Source organism: Phyllostomus discolor, chromosome 12 (assembly GCF_004126475.2).
Source record: "Phyllostomus discolor isolate MPI-MPIP mPhyDis1 chromosome 12, mPhyDis1.pri.v3, whole genome shotgun sequence".
In the NCBI taxonomy this organism is placed as follows: Eukaryota; Metazoa; Chordata; class Mammalia; order Chiroptera; family Phyllostomidae; genus Phyllostomus; species Phyllostomus discolor.
In genome coordinates this window covers 29,714,217-29,732,817 of record NC_040914.2, presented here as the reverse complement: position 1 = coordinate 29,732,817, position 18,601 = coordinate 29,714,217, and the positions used below count along the sequence as shown (strand labels likewise).

The following is an 18,601-nucleotide window of genomic DNA, read 5'->3' as shown; positions in this document are numbered from 1 at the left end:
AGTTTTATTTAGTGTCTGAGTGAACCTTAGTGTCTTTAGAACAATTGTGGGGTGTGCATATTTGACATTTTCAAAGTGGAAGTTACAAATGGAGTATGTTTTACTAACATGTCTTTCATGAAGGTGGTTGTTAAAATTTATGGATTTAGTGAAACCATGACATTCTTTAAAAATATGCCAATAAAATATTGTATAATACAAATAGCAAGATAATCAGGCCTGTAAAGAATCTCCAAGCTAAATGATGGTGGCCATATTATAATTCAATGTGTGGAGTTTGAACTGTGCTTGTAACTAATCTGATACCCAGTCTGTGCTTAGGGGAAATGAGCTGTGAGCATGGTTATTATTCTCTGTAAAGTGACCTGCATTTAAAAATTTTGGAAGTTCCAGCCAAGATGGAGGCGTAGGGAGACACACTGCACCTTCATGCACAACCAAGAGAAGGACAAAAGCAAATTTAAAAACAAAAAAACCCCAGAACTGACAGAAAATCAAACTGTAATGAGGTCCAACAACCAAAAAGTTAAGGAAGAAATATTCATCCAGACCAGTAGGAGGGGCAGAGACAGGAAGCTGGGTGGAGAGGACTCACAGAAAGGCGGCAGATGGCTGGCAGACTGGGCAGTCCGACATTTGTGTGCAGATAAACTGGGAAGAACAACTGGGGAGTGAGACAGATCTCGCAATCTGGGGTTCCAGTGCACTGAAATATAGCCTCAAACCTCTGACTTACAACACATGTGGGTGTTGAGGCGGCAGCGGGACAAACTCCCAGTCTCACAGGAGAGTTCATTGGAGAGAGACCGACAGGGTCCTAGAAAATGCATGAACCCATCCACCTGGGAATAAGCACCAGAAGGGCCCAATTTGATTGTGGGGTTGTGGCAGGAAAAGAAACTGCTCTCTGTAACACTTGCAAGTTTTGTCGGGACAAAAACTGAGTAAAAGTTATTTTTAGGTAAGGAGCCAGCTAGCAAGACGTTGCTATGTAACATTATCTGAAGGTCACTAACCTTGCTCCTGCTTCTGAATGCTTGCTTTCAGCAGCTGGTTCCCCCTCCCTTTCTGCCTGTGTAACTGGTATATAAAAAGGACCCCTAACCCAGCCTTTTTGGCTCAGGATTTGGGAATTAACCCCCCTCTTGAGCCCTGTGCGTAATAAAGTTTGTGCTTCATTATCTTCCCGAGTGTGAGTGGATTTTCCACAATATTTTGGTGCATTGGCCGGAAAACCCCTCACGCGAACAGGTATTTTGCCTCCGGTGAAAGTGACCGGGGGAGTCGGCGGGGGAGCCCTGCCGCAGGGGAGGAGCACCTGTCCTGGTGATTCCAGGCTTCCCGGGGCAGAGACTCCCCGTGCTATGTCCCCGACTGTTCTAACACCTGGGCAGAGGGGAGAGACAAACCACAAACTGTCGGAGGCGCCAATCAGGAATCGGTGAGCCCCGGGGACCGGACTCAAGTACCAGAGAGAGGGTGATCATCTCTCAACCGGAAAATTCAGGAGTCTGGGCCAAGACCCAGACCATCGGACTCCTACTCAGGGGAGAACTGTGTGACTGACTGTGTGTGAATGTATTTGTAACTCTATGGGCTGGCCAGGCTTATGGAGTCTGATTGGGTCCCCCCACCTGCGGCGGGCATGTGAAAGATCCCCTTTTCCTTTGTTTGTCTGCGTCAGTTGGGAGAATTCATCATGGGTTGGGGAGGGTTTCTGCCACAGTACTATATTGCATGTATGTGGGTGCGCCGCCATTTTGGATAAAATGGAGGACGAGCCACGTGAGTGCCCCCCCAGGGTGGAGGTGCATGGTTGTCGTCATCTTGGATGATGGGTCACGTGAGAGCCCCTCCATCTTGGAACTGGGCAAAGTGACAGGCCAAGGGCTCTCTCTCCAGACTGCATCCGTCTGGTTCTCTGTATAACTGGTTCTGATAAGAATGGCCCTGAAGGACATGTACTGAGGTTTAAGGAAAACATCTGGCTGTAGGGTGTTTGCAGGGTCTGAGCTTCAGAAAACTGCAGCATGTCCCTGCAAATCTAGGGAATTTTAGTGGAAGGTACCTGCAGTGCCAGGGACTTTTGGCTGTCCTTCCCAGAGTGGGAAAGGAACCAGGATTAAAAGAATAATGGTTGAATCTGAATGAGTCAAATTATGTATAAAGAATGTAAAGTTTTAAACGTGGACTAAAGGAAACCTCAACGATTTGGTTTCTGGTTTTGTGGGAAAAGAGCAGTGTTGTTTCTGATGAAAAACCCTCTGTACTTAAAATCTGTTTAAGGTTGCCTATAACCGGTTGGGGAGGATGCCTTTGCCACTCGGGACCCAGGAAGGGTCATTTGGGGCTGATAAGTGCTTCAGCCAGAGGCAAAGCAGCATGTCTCTGCCAAAAGACTGGGCCTGAAGGAGCATGTCTCTGTGCAAGAGAATACCCCTGTGTACTGTTCTGGAAACTCTGTGTTTTGGATTTTGCTCTGCATCTGCTCTGAAAAGGAAATTAAGGATTCCAGGGAAGGTTAAAACTTCACATTCTGTAGAAAAGTAAATAATTTATATATATATATATATATATATATATATAATATATATATATGAAGAAGGTCTGTGGGAAACTGTAAAGATAAATGGAAAAGTAAAAGTTTTAAAAGGAATTATGTGGTGTTAGTTAATAATAAAAGGTATAAGGCATGGAAATACACTCTTGATGGATGTCAAAATATATGAAAAAATTAAAAGGGTTGTAAATGTTGCAAAAAGTCTGTAGAAGTAAAGGTTTTAAGAAGCCCGGTAAATATCAGAAGGGAAAAGATTTTCCCTCAGGCTTTGTATTTTTCTCCCTACCTGATCCCTCCAGAATTTGGTATTCTAAAGGAGTAAGTGAAAACATAAGGTTTCTTTGCATAAGACCAATAAGACCAGTAGTTAATAGTGGTTTTGTTAACCAAGATTTTGACTGGAACATCACATCTGATAGAGGCATGTATGGGCTCTGGTCATCACCAGAAAGCCCTGAGGAACTGGGATTGACTTGTGAAGCTAGCGTAAACCCACGAGAAAAAGCCTGGTACTTTGGTTGGTTGTGCAGTTCATGGCAGTCTTTCCAGGGAAAGAATGAAGGTTGCTTTCATGAAAGGTGGCTAAAAAGGAACCTGTGGGCACAATGAAAACCTCAAGGATCTGAGTGAAACAACTGGTACAGGTGAAGCCAGATGGCGGATGTGTGGCTCTGCTTCTGTGCCCTGAGGGGTGGACGGAGAAGTTAATCTAAAGGTTCCCTGTGTGAGTTCCAGCAAAGCAGAATTAAAGATCATAAATAATCCAGGCTGCTCTTGGTGTGTTTATGCAAATGAACAGTCAAAATAAAAAACAGAACTCAAAGTAGTCCCTTTAATAACAGTGAGGGTGATCTTAAGGAGAAAACTGTGGTTCAAGGAAAATCACAGTGCTGACTTCCGGCAAGATGGAGGAATAGGTGGTCGCGCCATACCTCCTCGTACAACCAAGATTAGAAAACCAATAATTTACTATCAGAATAACACCCAGATCCGGCAGAGGATTTATCTGAATGGAAGTCGGGCAGCCAAGAAGTTGAAGTAGACACGTTCATCCGGACTGGTAGGAGAAGACGAGCCCAGCGGGCGCAGGGCTGGCTCGGGTCGGCGGCTCGCGGAGGTCGGGGGAAGGTTTGGCGCGAAATCGGCGCAAAAGCCATCCGGCGCGCAAGAAGGCAGCGGTGATCCCTGAGTACGCAAGCTGTGGCTGGCAGACCCAGAGGGGCAGCGATTGTGCACCAGGGCAGAACTCACGGCCCAGAACCCCAGACAAGGGTCTGAGTCCAGGGGAACGGAACTACCGCCATTGTTTGCTCCCGTCCCGCTCCCGCTCCCGCCCTGCCCCCACATATAACGTCACAACCTAGCGACTGGGGTGCCCAGCCCAGGTGAGCACCTAAGGCTCCGCCCCCCACCGTAACAAGAGCAACCAGACCGGAAAAAAAAAAGGAGAGACGGGGGGAAAAAAAAATATGTTTTCAACAGAGCAGATCAGTCCCCCAGGACTCATCCTTTTGAGCGACCAAGAATTAGCCAATCTATCAGATGCGCAGTTCAAAACACTGGTGATCAGAAAGCTCACGGAACTGGTGGATTTTGGACGAAATCTAGATGAAAGAATGCAGATTACCATAAAACAGATGCAGGAAGACATGCGGAGGAGAGCCAATAGTGAAAGGAAGGAATATGAGTCTCAAAACAATACAGTGGACCAGAAGGAAGATAGAATCGACCAAGCAGGAAAGCATGATGAAATAAGAATTCAAAAAATTGAGGAAAAGATTAAGAGCATCCAAGACACCTTTAAACGTTCCAATATCCGAATTATAGGGGTACCAGAATCGGAAGGGGAAAAGCAACAGATTGAGCACGTATTTGAACAAATAATAAAGGAGAACTTCCCCAAGCTGGCAAAGGGAACAGTCTTCCAAGAAATCCAAGAAGCTCAGAGAGCCCCAAAGAAGTTGGACCCAAGAAGAAACACACCAAGGCACATCATAATTACATTAGCCAAGGTAAAAACGAAGGAGAGAGTCCTAGAAGCAGCAAGAGGTAAGGGGACAGTCACCTACAAAGGAGTTCCCATCAGACTGTCAGCTGATTTCTCCAAAGAGACCTTACAGGCAAGAAGGGGCTGGAAAGAAATATTCCAAGTCATGAAAGACAAGGACCTACATCCCAGATTGCTCTATCCAGCAAAGCTCTCATTTAGAATGGAAGGGCAGATAAAGTGCTTCTCAGATAAGGTCAAGTTAAAGGAGTTCATCATCACCAAGCCCTTATTTTATGAAATGCTAAAGGGACTTATCTAAGAAAAGAAGATAAAGAAAAGACATGTATAGTAAAAGGACAGCAAACTCACAAATATCAACAACCACACCTAAAGCAAAACCAAAAGAAACTAAGTAAACAACTAGAACAGGAACAGAACCACAGAAATGGAGGGCACATGGAGGGTTAGCAGCAGGGGGGTGGGAGGAGGAGAGAGGGGGAAAAGGTATAGAGAATAAGTAGCATAGAATGTAGGTTGAAAATAGATAGGGGGAGGGCAAGAATAGTACGGGAAATGTAGAAACTAAAGAACTCATAAGTATGACACATGGACATGAACTAAAGGGGGAAAAGTGGATGGGAGGGGGGTACAGGGGGGAGGGGAGAGAAGGGGGGAAATGGGACAACTGTAATAGCATAATCAATAAAATATATTAAAAAAAAAAAAAAAGAAAATCACAGTGCTCAGTATTAGACACCAGAATGACGCAGCTAACTGTCTTTAAAGCGTCTTTTCATTTAAAAGTTAAAACTGGTTTTGTAATATCATCAAAGATGTACAATTTACAGGTATGGAGGACCTGTCAAATTCCCATTGCTGAATGTCATTGCAGGAAAGACTTCGCAACTGAATGCCTTCCCAAAAGACAGTCTCACAGGCACAGAGACTGGTTTGGGGACTATTGTGTAAATTAACCTGTGTGTTCGCCTGTTTTCATAGGACGTATGCCTATGACTTCATTGCCTGAGTAACTGGTTGCAATATAGGCCTCACTTAAGGAGCCCATTTTTCATCATCGCCCTCTGGAGCTCAATGGTTTGGCTAAACTAAGTGGTTAGGTTAGTAAGCAGTTTGGGCGATCTGTGGGCTTCTCTTTAAAACTGATTTTCCCTTTTCTGTCTTAGTGGCTTGAACAGGAAAGGTTTAGATATCTGAAAGGAGGGAAATCACAATATATTCCCTCCAGCCTGAGTAAAGTATAATGGACCACAAAAGCTTTGGATAAGTGTAGCATGTCTTGTACACCTTCCCCCAGATAAGCCATACCTAAGCCCCTGCCTTTGTCATTTAATGGTTATGATTTAATTGTGCCTTCCAACTCTTTCCAAATCTGTCACCTCCAGAATATAACCAGGATGCCAACGGTCCAGTAATGCCAGCCTTTGGACACCGAGCCTGCGACTTTCTCGTAATAGCCAACTGACCAGGATTCTGTAAGGTCCTTCCCTTTCAGGAAGGACTCCCTCCATGCTGCACCCCCTTTCAGGGCACCCCAGACCCACGGGTAGGTAAAACAACATCCATTTCCAGCCAGAAGCAGTTACAAGAAGACGAGACCTTCATCTATTGTCCTTTAAAAGAATTTAAAGTGGGTATATATCTAAAATGAAAAATTGTTACAAGGTGCAGCTAAGGGGGGGGGGGGCAAATGGGCATTTGAAACAGGGTCCATAACTCAAGGTGTCCAGGAAATTTTAAGATGTCTTCACCCCTTCTCCCACAGGTATAAGTTGGGGAGGGACACACAGAAAAATATGCGGGGTTGTTTTGTACAGTAACAGCATTCTCCTGCATTCCTGTGGCACCTTCCAGCCAACCCATTTTTGCCTTTGAATGAAAAGATCCACACACAGCGGTCAAGACTCAGTTAACCTGGACTAGACTGCCCCAGGGGTTTAAGAACCCCCCAACACTATTTGGGGAAGCCCTAGCAGGAGACCCCTCGCTAACGGGGGACAGACCTGACAATTCTGCAGTACATGGACAACCTCCTCCTGGTGGCCTCATCCCAGGAACGGTGCTGGGAGGGAATGCACACGCTGCTAAAGTGCCTGGCTGAATTAAGGAAAGAACACCAGAAGCACATCCCCGAACACACTCCTGCTCTTCACGTCGAGTTGCAGAGGGCACGCGCTGTGTATCTGAAGTGCCCCCACAGCCCTCCGCGCAGTACTCTGTCATGGCCCTTCACATTGCTCCATTGGGTTCGCCTGCCCCAGTAGCCTGCAAGCTCCCTTGGGGCTCCAGTAATGTTGCCAGGTGTAGAGCTCAGCAACCAGGCTTGCCAGAAGCACTCAGGGTGTGATCAGGGGCAAGGACAGAAAATGGCAGAGTTGCCAACGCCCTCCAGAACCTTGTCTGATTTCTAAGAAAAATGCTCGTTCTCCTAAGGGAAAGCCAGCCTGCACCCTGTGGCTGTGGAACTCAGTCCTACTACCAGGCTTTGAAGGGTCTGGACATTAAGAAAAAGCCTTCCAAAATATTAAGAGGTGCCTCAGTAATGTTCTTGCCCTTGGACTGTCAAAACTGGGGCGGCCTTTTAATCTGTATACCAACAAGAGAAACAAGGTAGACCTTGGGTCCTGACCCAGTCTATGGGACCATGGCAACAGCCAGTGGCTCACCTGTCTAAGCAGTTGGACCATGATGCCACCGGCTGGCCACCTCATCTGAGGGCAGTCACTGCTGCCATAACCCTCTTGCAAGGGACATAAGTGGCTGTCAAACCCCAGACTGACTCAATACCAGGGCATCCTCCAAGGAAACCCGAGGGTGCATGTTAAGACCATGAAACAAGTCAATCCAGCCACCTACTTACCGGCAGAACTTGGAGAGCTGGACCATGACTGTCTTAGAGTAACTAAAGAAGTCCACGCCAGCTGGCCAGACCTCCAGGACCAGCCCCTGGCCCAACCTGATGTCGATGCCACCCACTACATGAATAGAAGCAGCTATATGGTTGAGGGCAGAAAAGTTGCCAAGTATGCAGACCAGAAAACTGGACTGCCCTGGACAAACTTACTGCTGCAGGAGTCACCCCTTGGATCTACTACAGCTGGGCCAAGACAGCAGCAGATCCCAAAGACCCGAGGACTAGGCCTGTGCCAAAAACCCACACTAAGACACTGGAGGATGCCAACCAGTAAAAAAAAGACACCAAGGAATAGACCATTGTTCCGCAGGGTACCTGACTTTAATTGGCACCTTCACAGGAGCATTGACAATTGGACTAGTGAATGTGGCCCCTGAGGAATGGAATCCCTGCAAAGCGGGTCACCCTAGAAACAGTTTGTCTCTGTTTGATCTCTGTATTTGGATTTATTGTATGCTTTGCTTAACAAATGTGGCCCCTGTTTAAGCCCCAGCCTGCAAATGTAATACCCCCCAGGCATAGGATTAAGCTCAGCGGCAAAGTGGTCTCTTACTATCTCCCAGGGTCAGCTTTCAGCTCCTCCACTAACATGCCATCGGGTTGTGTTCAGCCACAGCAATCCTTCTGCACTTGGGGAGGGAAGGTATACTAGACTAGAGTAACATCCAGGACCATGAAGTACCAGACCCGGAGGTGTCAGGCATATAGGACCCTGCATCCTCCGGACCTTATTCCAACACCTAGGACTACAGTAACTCATAGGGCAGCCACCACAGTGCTAGCCCTCCAGTGGTACCAACACCAGTATCAGCAGTTGTAACCCTCCCAAGGACTTCAGCCGTACAGCCAGGTATTAGTGATGGTAAAAGGGATAAAACACCTTATAGCATCAAAGGGGGGAATGTGGCAGGAAAAGAAACTGCTCTCTGTAACACTTGCAAGTTTTGTCGGGACAAAAGCTGAGTAAAAGTTATTTTTAGGTAAGGAGCCGGCTAGCAAGATGTTGCTATGTAACGTTATCTGAAGGTCACTAACCTTGCTCCTGCTTCTGAATGCTTGCTTTCAGCAGCTGGTTCCCCTTCTCTTTCTGCCTGTGTAATTGGTATATAAAAAGGACCCCTAACCCAGCCTTTTCGGCTCAGGATTTGGGAATTAACCCCCCCTTGAGCCCTGCACGTAATAAAGTTTGTGCTTCGTTATCTTCCCGAGTGCGGGTGGATTTTCCATAACAGGGTAATGTGAGGAGTGACTGAAAACTGGCAGAGTATGGAGCAAGCAGCACTATTCCCTCTCGGACCCTTCCCCGACATACACCGTCACAACAGAGACATAGGTTGCCCCACTGTGGTGAACACCTAAGGCTCTGCCCCTTACTATGTAACAGGTGTAGAGACAAAAAAAAAAGGCCCAAATGAAAGAACAGATCAAAGCTCCAGAACAAATACAACTAAGCTATGAAGACATTGCCAACCTATCAAATACACAGTTCAAAACAGTGGTAATCAAGATGCTCACAGATGTGGTGAAATATGGTCGCAAATTAGATGGGAAAAATGAAGGCTATGCTAAGTGAAATAAAGGAAAATGTACAGGGAACCAACGGTGATGGAAAAGAAACTGACACTCAAATCAACAGTGTTGACCAGAAGGAAGAAGGAAATGTTCAACCAGAACAGAATGAAGAAACAAGAATTCAAAAAAAAAAAAATGAGGAGAGACCTAGGAACCTCGAGGACATCTTTAAATGGTCCAACATCCAAATCATAGGGGTGCCAGAAGGAAAAGAGGAAGACCAAGAAATTGAAAATTTATTTGAAAAAATAATGAAGGAGAACTTCCCCAATCTGGCAAAGGAAATAGACTTCCAGGAAGTCCAGGAAGCTCAGAGTCCCAAAGAACTTGGACCCAAGGAGGAACACACAAACGCACATCATAATTACATTACCCAAGACTAAAGATAAGGAGAATCTTAAAAGCAGCAAGAGAAAAGGAGACAGTTACCTACAAAGTAGTGCCCGTAAGACTGTCAGCTGATTTCTCAAACAAAACAAAACAAAACAAAACCAAAAACAAAAAGAAAACCCCACAAAACCTTGCAGGCAAGAAGGGGTTGGAAAGAAGTATTTGAAGTCATGAAAGGCAAGGACCTACATCCAAGATTACTGTATCCAGCAAAGCTATCATTTAGAATGGAAGGGCAGATAAAGTGCTTCCCAGATAAGGTCAAGTTAAAGGAGTTCATCATCACATAGCCCTTATTATAGGAAATGTTAAAGGGACTTATCTAAGCAGAAGAACATCAAAAATATGAACAGTAAAATGACAACAAGTTCACAGGTATTAACAACCACACCAAAAACAATAACAACAACAATGAAATTAAGCAAACCACTAGAACAGGAACAGATCCACAGAAATGGAGATCACATGGAGGGTTATGAGTGGGGCAGTGGGAGGAGGAGAGAGGGGTAAAGGTATAGGGAATAAGTAGCATAAATGGTAGGTAGAAAAAAACACAGGGGGAGGTTAAGAATAGTATGGAAAATGTAGAAGCCAAAGAATTATATGCATGAACCATGGACATGAACTAAAGGAGGGAATGTGGGTAGGAGGGGGTGTGCAGGGTGGAGGGGAATAAATGGGGAAAATAGGACAACTGTAATAGCATAATCAGTAAAACATTTAAAAACAATAAAATAAAATTTCTAGAAAACAATGACCTACATTTAGTATTTCCTATATCACTTGTGTCCTAAATACTGTATTTCTATCAGTTGTTTAGCTGGGAAAATTACTTTGACATGACACAAGAGAGAAGTGACATGAACATACAATTACCTCAAAATCATCCTCTAAGTACCAGAGAGTTCACAGCTTATTCAGGGCTGCTCCATCTGCTGAAATTAAAAACTAGTGACACATAAAAAGGCTTTAAAGCCCTGGCTGGCGTAGCTCAGTGGATTGAGCGCGGGCTGGGAACCAAAGTGTCCCAGGTTCGATTCCCAGCCAGGGTACATTCCTGGGTTGCAGGCCATAACCCCCAGCAACTGCACATTGATGTTTCTCTCTCTCTCTCTCTCTCTCTCTCTCTCTCTCTCCCTCCCTTCCTTCTCTAAAAATAAATAAATAAAATATTTAAAAAAAATAAAAAAAAAATTAAAAAAGGCTTTAGAATTCAGCAGTAATCCAAGACATCCCCCTGATAGCAGTGAGGCCTGACAACAAAGGGAAAGGGGTTGGCTTTCTGAAGGGTCCATACATGCCAGCTGGTGCCTTCCGTATGGACTGTGTTGTACAGGAAGACGGTCAGAGAGCACGGATGGCATAGATATCATCAGGGGTGTTCTGGACACCTAACTTCCCTAAGAAATGCCCGTCACCCTCAACTTTGCTAACTGAGCTGCACTGACGCTACTGGCTGAAGCGAATACATGTACCTCGGGACCTCCTCTCTCCCTCCACCAAGCCCAGCATCCCAGGAGCAGGGTACCCCTCCACCCCAGCCCCGGAGTGATCTGAGACATGAGGGAGGCTGAGTGGACACAGCAGGGTTCAGGCTACTGAAGGGACAGCAAGTACAGTGCAGAGGGGACCAGGGTTATTCATAATTGAAATTGACATGGCCTTCTGGGTGCCTAATAATGAAGTGAAGGTCAGAGGCCAGCAGGGAGGACTGGAGCACCTCACTGGGCTTTCCCTGGCTGTGGGACCCGTCAGAGGATGGTGTTGTGCTGGATGGTGTTTGAGTCTCTCGAGCACTCTCTTTGGGTGCCGTGGGTCGCCCACTGGGTGAGTGGAGAGAGTTGCCTGTGATGCAGGGCAGGGCAGTAGCAGAGCTGTGGGGGTGGGACTGTGGGAACCCAAAGTGTTAGAAGGTAGGGTGTACACAGTGGTGCACACATGTAGGTCATGTGAACTGATGGCCCCAAGGCACTGGGGTGGGGCCAGTAAAAGCAGGAGCCCACCTCTGCTGTGTCTAGCAGGTACAGTCTGGGAGACCCCAGGTGGGGGTGGGGGGAATTGTTATGCAGGAGGGATGGGGCCCTGCACGGTATGGCCCACAGCTTGGTTGAGATCTGTGTCCCCACTGCCTGTTGCTGAGGGCTGAACACAGTCATTAGGGGACCATGAGTGGTGAGCAGACATCCCTGTCACCAGGGTCTGGTGTCTCTTCTGAGCCCTGGAGGATTACCATTCAATTGAAGGCAAGTGAAATGGGGAAACTGAGACAAGAACATTAAACAAGTGCAAACAGGTTGAGCAATTTACAGCCAGCTGGTGAATCCTAACACCTAATCTCCCCTAACCGAGGACACGAGGACACGGGAGAGCCAATGGTTTATACCTCTCCTTCCTAAGGAGAGGATACACAGGTTCCCTGACCATGAACCACAGGTGCCCTGACAAGAGAGGATGGTAATGCAAATGGTGAGCCAAGGGAGCAAGCTTGAGAAGTTCCTCTTCCCCTTTCTCCCAAGAGAAACTGCAGGTTGTGGCTCCTCTCTTTGGAATTTCTGCCTCCCAAATTCTTACATTTCCCCTATGTAAACTTGCTTCTGAAGGCTCAAGGGCAAGCGGATGGTAGGGTTTTTACCCACCACCTTCTCAGAGTGCTGGTCTCTGTCATTAATAAAAGTGCAATTGCAATCCAATCCCTGTCTCTGCATTTTGGCTGAGTGGTGGCAGGCAGCAGAGCAGGGACTTGGTTGCCCCCTGGTTGCACCTATACTGAGGAAAGAGATTGGTCTGTCTTTGCAATTTTCTTAGTGGATTGTTTGTGATGCACAACAAACTGTGGTTTCATGATTAATAGTAAAATTGTTTCTGTCTCTACTACCCTTGTAGAGAGGATTTCTGGGCCGAGAAAAGATTTTGTTTGTATTTGCTAAACAGTCACCATCAGATACCTGATGACAGAGACCAAATTTCAAGCACCAACTCAGCAATAGGGTGTGGGGTGTAATGGGAGGGCACAGAGGTCAGGAAGGCCTCTTTTCTAAGAACATCATTGACAACAATGAACCTTGTAGGGTTTTTTTTTTCTACAAGCAAGAGTGGGGAGGGTGAGATCTGTCCTCTTGAAATATAAACTTTGAAGGAATTCTTAGAGGAAATGGCCAATTCCAATCAGGCAGCACCAAACCAGACTCGAGGAAAGGCTTTTGTTGAGCAGAAGGAAAGCAAAGCAAGAAAATGATTGGATTGCCTGTAGTGCAAGGAGTTGCCTCATTTGTAAGTCTGGTTGAACCCTGACTGGTGTGGCTCAGTGGACTGAGTGCCGGCCTGGGAACCAAAAGATCACCAGTTTGATTCCCATGCACATGCCTGGGTTGTGGGCCAGGTCCCCAATAGGGGGCACACCAGAGGCAACCACACATTGATATTTCTCTCCCTCCCTTCCCCTCTTTCTAACACACAACTTCTCAGCCCAGAGGTCATCTACCCTTTTGTGCTGAAGAAGATATACAGGTGGCACCTAAACACATGAAAAAGAGCTCAGTTAACTGGAGCATCATCCTCTACAACAAAAAGATGCATGCGGGATTCCCAGTCTGAGCATATACCTAGGTTGTGGGCTTGATCCCAGGTTGGGGCATATAAGGGAGGCAAGCAATTGATGTTTCGCTCTGTCTCCTTTCTGATCTCTCTAAAAATCAATAAACATAACCTTGGGAGAGGATTTAAAGGAAAAAAGCTCAAAACCACTAATCCCTAGGCAAGTGTGGTTAAAACCACACCAAGATAGCACTACACAGGTACTAAAAGGGCTAACATTAAAGACTGATCATATGAATTATATTCCAGGGATGTTCCACTTCAAGCCCCAGTCGCGGCGCATATAACAGGCAACCAATTGATGTCTTTTTCTCTCTCTAAAATAAATAAACATTTTTTTAAAGATTTTATTTATTTTTTAGATAGGGAAGGGAGGGAGAAAGAGGGAGAAAGAGAAACATCAATGTGTGGTTGCTGGGGGTCATGGTGTGCAACCCAGGCATGTACCCTGACTGGGAATTGAACCTGCGACACTTTGGTTCGCAGCCCACACTCAATCCACTGAACTACACCAGCCAGGGCTAAAAATCAATAAACATTTTTAATTGTAAACAAAAAAAAGTCCAGATCAGCTTTATTGGCAATTGCCCTGAACAGATGAATGGATAGTGGTATATATCCAGAAAACAAAATATTACTCAGAAATAAGACAAGTGTCTCAAAAAATAGGCATGAGGGAATGGAGGGAGAAACAACAAACACTTTTTAATTACAACCATAAAAAAGTCTAGAAAATGCAATCCAATCTATACAAAGAGCAAATCAATGGTTGCTGTGATGTCAGGGAAGGCTAGGAGGAGGGATTACAGAGAAAAAACACAAGGCACATATGCAAGTGACAGAGACTCATTCTCATGGGGATGACCTGTTCACAGGTTGTTATACACGGAAATACTTAACAAAAATGTAAACTTTAATGTTTTATTGCCTGTCACTTATTCCTTACTAAATGATAAAAACAGTTAAAAAGAAAAACCTAGGCTTCACACTCTTTTCAGAAAATATGCTATAAAACTCTATATTGACACCATGAGCTCTTCTGTCCTAGCAACACCTGCCTGGCCTCAGTGGCAGCTGGTGAGCAAGGAAGGACAGATGTGGTCACTATCAGAACTACAATAATGGTTTCATAAGTTCATACCTACGTCAAAATTTATCAAATTGTATACCTTATATAGATGCAGGTAGTGCATGTAAATTGGTAGTGAAATTTTAAAAAATGGCTCAAGATTACAACAAACTTTGTATTATACTTGTTTTGGAAAATAGGCTTGACCACTCTACATTGACTCCACCATCTTTCCTCAGGCCCTCTAGGGCTCAGTATTGCCTCGATGGCATCAAATGTGGTGAGTAATGAACATCTGTACATTAGTCCACAAGAATGCTGCCTGCGTCAAGAATCATAACCCTGGAGTACATGTCCCTCCACCATCTCTTCTCCTTTCCTGGTGTGTAGTAATGGCTTTGGGGCAGACATCACTGAGTGGCTATGGGAATCCACAAAGCCTTTTGATTATTTTTGTTTTTTGTCACAGTGATGTCAGCTACACAAGATAATGATGTCTGGAGTCCCTCAGATCTGGGTACACTCACCATGCAGTCGGGGTCACAGAAATAATTCCGGGTGCATCTTTGGATGAGGCCAGTTCTATCCAGCTGGCTGCGGTCTCCTCCAATCCCTAATAGGCCACTATTAGTGTTTCTGCACTAACTATGGTTTTCCATGGACCCAGTTTTTCAACCGGTGACGCTACAAGCCCAATGAGTTTTGGACGCCAGCCAGGGCACGTGACTTTCTCTAGACCTGAGAAAAGATAGACCCTCAACTGTGCTAGTACAATCTGTGGCATCTGTTGTGGGCAAGGGGAAAAAAACAGGCTACTCTTCTAAGTACTACAGGTTCTCACACCTGCCTTCCCCTCAGGATCATCTCAAAGACTCCTAAAACTCATGGCATCTAAACAAAAACCAGAAAGCCTTTAGTCCTTTCTAGAAGTCTGTGGATAGCCAAGCAAATTTGGTCAAAACTAGCCAGTTATTTTCTGCCATCATACAGTCTCTCAACAACCAGAGAAAATTTGAGACCATAAAAAATTTGCTCAGCTCTTCACGGTTTTAGAGCCTGAATCAGTTTATAAACTACCCCGTACAAAGAATAACCAAAACTAAAGAAAAACTTAAACATTAAGGCCTGGTCATGACCAGTGTGGCTCAGTTGGTTAGGTGTTGTCCCACAAAGCAAAAGGTGGTATGTTCTATTCCCAGTCAGGGCACATGCCTAAGTTGTGGGTTCAGTTCCCCCATTCAGGTGTGTGCAAGAGGCAACTGACCAATGTTTCTCTCTCACATTAACACTCTCTCCCTCTTTTTCTCCCTCTTTCCCTTTCTCTAAAATCAAATAAGATCCTCAAAAGTAAAAATAAGGCTTGAATTAGTGCAAGCCAAAGCAATGTGCAGAAGGCATGTACCAAGTTCATAAGCTGGAAAATCTCATCAAAACATCATGTGAGATGAACACATCTCTGGAACAGGTAGACATTTCTATGCAAGCTTGAGTGCAGAACTCATGACATTCTCAGGGTCAACAGAGGACCTAGTCCATATCCAAATTACGAGTAAAGAGAAAGCTGCCTTCCTGAGGGCTCCAGTCATTTCTAGTTTGCTACAACACTCGTGAGACCAGAGTTCAGCTTCCCTGAGCACATTAGGGTGTTGAATGATGCCAACTTTGTGGACCTGCACTGTGGTAAAGGTGAAAGGACTAGAACCACAGAATGCAGCTACACAATAAACCTAGAAGGAGCCTTGGGCAAGTCAGAAAGTGTGACATATTTACAAACACTTCCCATATAAGTAAAAATGACAGGCAATTTCCATACTGTGCATATTCAAATGGAAGTTTCAATTCAAAAGTCTCTTGAAAGAATTTCCTCCAGACTGTTACAATGAACAGAAAATTGCACATTGCCAGCACACTTAAGGCTTTTCTCTAGTGTGAATTCTCAGGTGATTATGAAGTTTAGAATTACTAATGAAAGATTTCCCACATTCACTGCACTTATATGGCCTTTCTCCTGTGTGAACTCTCTCATCGCAACAGAAGGTGGAACTAGAGGCAAAACATTTTCCATACTCACTGCATTTGTAAGGCTTTGTTCCTGTATGAACTGTCTGATGATAAGAGAGAGTGTTTCGACGGGCAAAAGATTTCCCATACTCACTGCACTCATAAGGCCTTTCTTTTGTATTAACTTTCTGATGATAACAAAAGCTTTTGTTCAAGGTAGAAGATTTCCTGCATTCACTGCAACTCACTAGGCCTTTTTCCTATGTGAAGTCCCTGATGATAATGCAGGCTTTTCATCCAGGCAAAAGACTTCCCGCATTCACTGCATTCATAAGGCCTTTCTCCAGTGTGAAGTCTCTGATGACAACGAAAGTTATAAATCCTGGGAAAAGATTTCCCACATTCACTGCACACATAAGGTTTTTCTCCCGTGTGAACTCTCTGATGACACTGAAGGGCATAGACCCAGGTAAAAGATTTCCCACATTCAGTGCATTCATAAGGCCTTTCTCCTGTGTGAACTCTACGATGTCGAATGAGTATCGATTCACTGGTAAAACATTTCCCACATTCAGTGCATTCATAAGGCCTTTCTTCTCCGTGAACTTTCTGATGACTATAGAGGGCAGAGCCAGTGGTAAAACATTTCCCACATTCGCCACACTTGTAAGGCTTTTCTCCTCGGTGGATTCGCTCATGATACGTAAGGTTGTAGCGACGATAAAAAGATTTACCGCATATAGTACACACATGCGGCTTTTCTCCTGTGTGAGTTTTCTGGTGTCGAACAAGTTTTCCCCTCTCAGTAAAAGATTTCCCACACTCGCTACACTCATAAGGCCTCTCTGTTGTGTGAGATTTCTGGTGTCGAACCAGTTTCCACCTATTGTTAAAAGATTTTCCACATTCGTTGCATTCATAAGGTTCTTCTCCAGTGTGAACTCTCTGAGATTGATTAAATGCTGAGCTATCACTAAATGACTGAGTACATTCACTACACATGTAATTGTTTTCTACATTTTCCTGTCCGTTGGGATGAATGAGGACAGATGTGAGGCTTAAGGATTTTCCACATTTGCTGCACTTGTACTGCCTTGCTCCAGTATGAATTTTTTGATGCTCACGGAGGGTTGAGGCTTCAATAAATGATTTTCCACTTTCACTATTCACAGGGAAGTTTTTTCCAGTGTGTCCTCTGCAGTGCGTGACAAATGAGGATTTGTACTTGAATGTTTTTCCACATTCACTGCACACAAAACACTGTCTTCCAGTATTAACAGCCTGGTCCTGAATAAGTATGTGTTGAGGGTTAAAAGCTTTTTTGCCTTCCTCTGAGGTGTACTGACTTTTTCTGTTTTGTAACATTGCTTCCCACTGGGTCCCTATGTTTGACTCCTTCACTTGGGTGTCCTGTTGCTGCTGATTTCCCGAGCTAGCCAGGATGTCCTTCTCAACCTCACCACAGCTAAAGGGCTTCCCTGACACAAAGGGCTTCCTCTTCACAAATGAGGTCCTGTCCACACTACTTCTGATAGGTTTCTGTCCAATAAGCTGCACCTGGTACTGGTGATACTTTGCACTGAAATGAAATCGTTTTGCACATGCCCCACACCTCAGCAGTGGTGGGCTCTGCTGTGTTCCATGCTGCTCAAACAAGCTGAAAATGTCTCTCAAGACTGTCCCACAACCCTCACAGGGATGGCTCTTCTGGGAAGATGAAGCTGCCTTGGCATTCCTTTCCTGAGGCGCTTGTGCACAAATGTTCAGTTCAGTGGGTGCCTCCACACCCTCTGCTCCACAGCAGCAACCTGAACAAAAATAAATAAATAAGTAAATAAAGAAAGAAATAAATGCTGGAGAAGTACCTGTTGACTACAGAAAAGAGAGAACACCATGACACATATCCTCAGGTCACATGTAGGCATGAATAAATAAAATCCTTTTCAAAACAAGGATGTTCAGCTGAAGAACTGGCTCACTGTGTTATGTTACTGGGCTTGTAAGTCACAATATAATGGAAACCCCTCCAGGGGAAGGCTACTAGACAGGCATGACATACAGAGTGAGGCAGGGCTTACAATGCATTTCCTCTGCCAACAGCTTCCTGCACATGCTCCTCTGCTGCTGACATTACGCTGGGTAAAAGTATGCATGTAAGTCCATTACTATCCAAATGCAAGATATTAGCTGCTGTACAAGGTCAATATGTAGACTTGGGAACAACTCAGAGCACAACACCTAGGCGTCAATATTCAAGAGTACTATAGAAAGAGGGATGAGAGAGTGGGTGAAACGTGGGATCAGCTGAGCTGGAAACCACAATGGAAGTGATGAGTAGTAGAAATGACAGGTCAGCAAAGTGTCAATGCGGGAATAGGAGCCCTGGCCTTGTAGCTCAGATGATTAGAGCATCATCCACATGAGCCAGTGATGTGAGTTTGATCCCAGGTCAGGGCACATATAAGAAACAACCAATGGCCTGGCTTATGTGGC

General features: G+C 45.1%; 3 protein-coding genes and 1 long non-coding RNA gene across 9 annotated transcripts in view; 1 reads left to right on the top strand and 3 right to left on the bottom strand.

Moving 5' to 3' along the window:
* Positions 1 to 18,601, bottom strand: part of LOC114511481 (zinc finger protein 345-like) — a 447,937-nt gene that overhangs the window by 73,348 nt on the left and 355,988 nt on the right. The window lies entirely within an intron of this gene.
* The window catches only part of LOC114511072 (zinc finger protein 530-like), a 568,693-nt gene that overhangs the window by 491,692 nt on the left and 58,400 nt on the right, over positions 1 to 18,601 (top strand). The gene's annotated exons all lie outside the window — the stretch shown is intronic.
* Positions 1 to 18,601, bottom strand: part of LOC114511216 (zinc finger protein 345-like) — a 39,531-nt gene that overhangs the window by 12,225 nt on the left and 8,705 nt on the right. The gene's annotated exons all lie outside the window — the stretch shown is intronic.
* On the bottom strand, positions 5,802 to 10,845 carry LOC118497811. The gene is made up of 3 exons (XR_004900337.1): positions 10,834 to 10,845; positions 6,013 to 6,015; positions 5,802 to 5,876 (listed from the first exon to the last, which is right to left on the bottom strand). It is a non-coding gene; the product is annotated as an uncharacterized LOC118497811 (long non-coding RNA).